The sequence below is a fragment of the Chaetura pelagica genome, unplaced genomic scaffold (genome assembly GCF_000747805.2).
Source record: "Chaetura pelagica isolate M959 unplaced genomic scaffold, ChaPel_1.0 scaffold90, whole genome shotgun sequence".
Lineage (NCBI taxonomy): Eukaryota > Metazoa > Chordata > Aves > Apodiformes > Apodidae > Chaetura > Chaetura pelagica.
Genome location: NW_009953496.1, coordinates 4,702,186 through 4,707,487, shown reverse-complemented (window position 1 = coordinate 4,707,487; position 5,302 = coordinate 4,702,186).

Below are 5,302 nucleotides of genomic sequence, written 5' to 3'. Positions count from 1 at the left end.
AGCAGGAATACCATGGGCATTGCCCAAAACGCTTCTCCTGCTTTATAGGAATTGCAGTGTCAACACTAAACCCTACACTCCTAGTTCTGGCATTAGTTATGCAGATTTAAGTCAGATTATTATAAAATTAAAATGTAGTCTCAACTAAGTTATGTCTTGCAGATAAACTGGAGAACTTCAAGTGGTTATGAAGGCTTTCAAAAGCTAAAAGCTGAAGTTAGAGTGAAAAACTCACTCCCACTGACTCAGTGGGAACATATAATCATGTACTTCAGTGCATCAAGGCTCTGATGTCCATAATCCCTTAACAATGCTTAGTTTACTTTTACACCCAAGCTTGGTTGTCACTTTACTTCATAACTGGAGGTTCTTTTCCACATTATCACACCTTTTCTTGTTTTTCAGTAGTGAGAGAAATATTTTCCCTGTCCATGCTACTGAAACATCAGAGATGTCAGAAGAGCTATTGAAAGAAGTTCTTGAAGATAACACTATTCCATTAACTCTTCATCCTTGATTATTCACTTAATTTTTATTTTGTGAAATGAATTCTGAACTACCTGTACAAAATGAGCTTTGCAGTAAGTGGTTACTCTGCAAATGTGGTTGTATCAAAAACGGAACAAACAACATGTCCTGTGAATGTTTTATTAAATCGTTTCAATTTTCAGTATTGGTTTTCAGAACTACAGTATTTTAAAAAGGAATACCTGATTTCTAGAAAGCATTTATCCAGTTTTTCTGGATTATTACTAATTATCTAGATGACATATCGCTCTTGGAAAAAAATTATCTCCCAAACTTCTGTAGAAACGGAAATGTATCTCAAAAAATATTGTAGTAGTATGCTGAGATTTACTTGTCCCAAGAGCTCATATATGAAGTAAAATGTTGGAAAATTTATTGTTTTCTGTAGCTGGCAATGAATTTGAAAATACACAGTTTGAAAACCACTTAAGTATTTTTGTCTACTGCTTAAGTATTTGTCAGGATGTTGCCACATTGAAGCCAACAGGTTTTCATTCATCCTTTTTTATGTGGTCACCCCTCAAACTCCTAATATATTTGTCTTCACACTGCGTCTTTGAGGTAGGGAAATTTCAGAATCTTCATTTTACTGCTGCAAAGCCAATACTCAGAGCATACATTAACCTGAAAGGCAATCCCAAGGAAGCTCTAGATTAATAGTCTTCACTATACTGTGCTGTCCTGATGATCCTGAATGTCAAGACTTCTTTTTTTCTCTGCTTCATCCTTCATTTTATGTCTTCTGCCTGTTTGTACCAGGATAGAATGAAGGTATATAACACAGAAAGCAGCTCATTATGCTGCATAAATATCTAACTGAGAACTGCCTTTCTTGTTTAAACTTTTTCTTTTAAGATAGGAATATAAAGAAATTCTGGGAAACAAAGTAGCTAAATAATTATACATGGAAGGAAGCAGCACGTGATAAGAAAGAAAAAAGGCATATGGGAGAGAAATCCAAGACCAAGCAAATGCAAAAACAAAGACAAAAAAAAGGAGAGAGAGGAGGATAAAAGGTGTAATGAGGGATGGGAAGTGAGGGGAGCAGGTAAAAAGGAGAAAAAAGATCACAAAAAGGAAAAATCTCAGGAGAAATGGGGAAGGCAAAGTGAGGGAAATCATCTGATGTAAAATAACATTGCCTGTAAACATTTTCTACAGTTTTGCAGAATCAGTAGTTCAGGCTTCTCTGGTTGATACAAGTCGATATATTCTATGTGTGAGCAGTTTTCATTTTTTTCACTTCCCCGAACCTCTCATGAATTTGAAACATTTGAAATAAAATCCTTCTCATTTCTCTGTAATTACTTATATGTTCTTTTCTGTTTCCCAAAGGAATCTGAAAACATGCTAAATAAATAATATTATAAGCAAATTCGAATTCTGAGTTTCCTCTCTTCTGCTTCCTGACCTCTCCTACAGCATTGATTCAGAAATATGCACTGCTTCTAAGCAGTTACTGCCTTACAACTCCAAAGCCAGTGCAAATGAAATGGTGGGAAAAATAAATAAATTGTAAGAGCAGTGAAGTCCACAGAGGGTCTTTTGCACCTCAGGCCAGAACCAAATCTAATATTCCTGCAGAACTCCTATTCTGGAAATAGTTTAGATCCACTTAGGTGACTGCTAGGGAACTCCAGCAGGAGTTGGGAAAAGATTACACTGAGATGACACTGCACTGTACCTCTGCTGCTCCTCAAGTACACAACATGTTAAGTGGCAATTCCTACCAGCATACAAATTGAAGTATCCCTGTGAGCTCCTTCACACGGTAATAGAAACCTAATTAGCCCATCAGATCCCCCCAGATCAAGAACGTGCGGGAGCAAGATCCGGTGGTTCTCTCCAGAGAGTATGTAAAATAGACCAGTGGGAGATCAGGCTGCCTTTGGTTGTAAAGTGAGTACTAATCCTAATTCTGCATGGATGCTTCAGAGAAAAAGATTTGCTCCAACATCAAGAAGACTTCTGCTGTACACTTTCTGCTAATGCTAGAGCACTCAGGAGGAGACAGAGAATGTGAAGAGATAAAGGATTTGTTAATAGCTAATCAAATAAATTAATGCAATGGGAAAGAGGATGGGATAAGACTCTTGAGGAACAAATTTGAAAGCAACTGAAGAAACAGAGAGGAAGAAAACAGAAACACTAAGAGTGCAGTGGAAAATAAATGGAAAGGTGCAAAATTGAACATAATTTAAATAATAGCTGAAATTTAAGTAAATCATCAAGGTTTTCTTTTACCCTTGTCTACTGGCTTCAATGAAAAATTCAAAAGGGACTGATTCCAATAATTAAGCCTTGTATCATGTTCTAGTGTCACAGGGTACCATTTAAAATCCTATTTACCCTTCCTACATAAGGCTCTTGACACTCATAGCATTGCTTCTACTCAAAGTAGAAAGAAAACCAGAAACAAAGCAAAAAAGACAAGGAAAGTAATAATTAGCAATGAATGTAGAGTGTAGTCTACCTTAGGCCAGGAACCCAGAGAACACAGGGTCTAGGGGCTATGCCAACAGGTCTCCATATTGTTAGTGCTTTAGCAATTATCATAATTTGTAATAATAATGTAATGAGCAAAGATAAGGTGAAGGTAGAAGGATTGAAAGAGGGCACTCAGCACACATAAGCCATGCTACATCTACCAAATTCCCAGTGCAGCTGCTCCAGGGATACTAAGCCTCATGCAGACAGCTGCACCCCCTTGTTGCCATCTGTGGCTCTCAGCTCTGGTGCTACTACTTACTACAATCTGGACAGTTGCAAAGGCATAACCCTCCATCAGCAGAAAATATCTGTTCCCACACCTGCTTGCAGGGAGCATGGCTAGCACCCAATCCACAGGATACATGGGTTTTCCTGAGATTTAATCAGCTGGTAACTAATCCTAGAAGTGATGGCTACAGAGAGGAATGTCTTGCCAGCTGAAGCGTCAGATGGGAATACGGAGCAGGCATTAAGTTATCAGTTTTATTAGACAACACTAATCTTATTCATACAGACTTGTTAATTATACTTCAGGAGAAAGTTTTATTAAGAATGTTGTGATGGGAATCTGAACTGGGTCACATTTTAAAGGTAGGTCAACTTAAATCAACCAAAATCGTAGGTGGGCCAACCTTTTTCTGAGTGTTCCCAGAACTCCTGAAGAATTGAGTTCCAAAAGCTGTCTTATTGAAGCACAGGAACTTAAAGAACATAGGGAAGTACACCAGAAACAGAAGATTTGCAAACAAATTTATCCTCTGCCCCACACTGGACAGATCCCTTCCTTCATCACACCTTCAGCCCTACAAATCAGAGACTTGCTGGCCTGCAACAAATTCTACTGTCTCCCATTGCTTCTTTCCATTACAATTAAGACCCAGTGAGGTGTCTGTTCCTCTTCGATATCCCTTCATTCTCTGCTTATGCTGTTGAGTCTTTGCCTCTCTCACTTGCACATCAAAAGCAATTTGCCCCCGTGTGTTTTCAGCAGCCTTCAGGAGAGAAACAACTTCCCCAGACCTCTAGAGGCTGCTCTTAATGTGATACAGCAGCCAAAGCAAAGGAAATGTAAGCTGGCAGCCTTCTCTCTTAGTTCAATGGAGCTGGTTCAATGTGCTGCTTCTACATCAAATTCTGCCAAGAGGTAACTAAACTTATAGGCTAGTTACCACAGGTGGTTGTTTGAAGTAAAAAATAAAAGAAAATGATCACATCATTTTTCTAATCATATCAGTCACATACTTTGCTATTTTGGACCAATTCATCATCCTTTAGGAATAGAAGTCATGCAAAACAAGACATGTTACTACCAAATAAAATATATTTTCTTGAGCTAATGAAGGTAAACCCAGCCTGTGGTTTATACTTTAGATTTTATGTGACTGTGTGCATGAAACGTGAGAGGATCAGGGCAGAAAATACTGATTCAAATCAGTTTATTATCATGCCTTCTTATGCTCTCAAACTCTTAGTCACCCAAATGAAAAAAAAAATAAAAAAATCCTGGAAATCTTGTTATCAATTTTGCTATAATGTGGTCACAGAGATTGTTCCAGGCCAGTGTCTAGTGCATCAATTGTGTCTATAGTACAGCACATCTATTTTTAAAGCCCTGAAGCAGCACCAAACAGCACAAGAGAAGGCAAACTGCTAGAGCTGTTCAGGCCACAGATGTCAGAAGGGCAAGGCTAAATCGTAAGTTCTGAAGAAGTCCAGTACTCCCAGGATGGACAATATGAGCAGCTCTGAAGGAAACTTCTTAAATAAATGACTGATGCAAAGTGTCATCTCTGACTGTTGTCTGCCCAGGCTTATCTTGCAGATCCAAACTCATTAATATGAGCCAAGGCTACAATTTAAGACTTACTTGCAGGCCTAACTTGTCTGCTTACCTGGAAACAAAAGACTGACCTTGATTTTCAATGTCACTTCATCTATCTTAACCTCCGGAAGCTGGAGAACTGGCTATTTGACAATGGTTATTTGATAAGGCCATCAGCTGACGCAAATGCAACATCTTATTTACTGTCCAGCTTTTCTATCAACACAGCATTTTAGCCTAAGGCTTGATTAGGATTCTTTTAGGGTGATTGGATATGTTAAGCTCCTGGAATAGCACTAAGCCAAGACAATTGGAAGAGGCTCTTAGAGAAGATCTAGTCTCTTAATGACATATGGTCAAAATGTTACTTTGAAAACCAAGAAGTCCTTCTGCCTTCATTTTTCAGGTCTGCAGATTTCTTCTTAGCTGAACCTGAGGATGTGACTCTGAGACTTTCTTCTT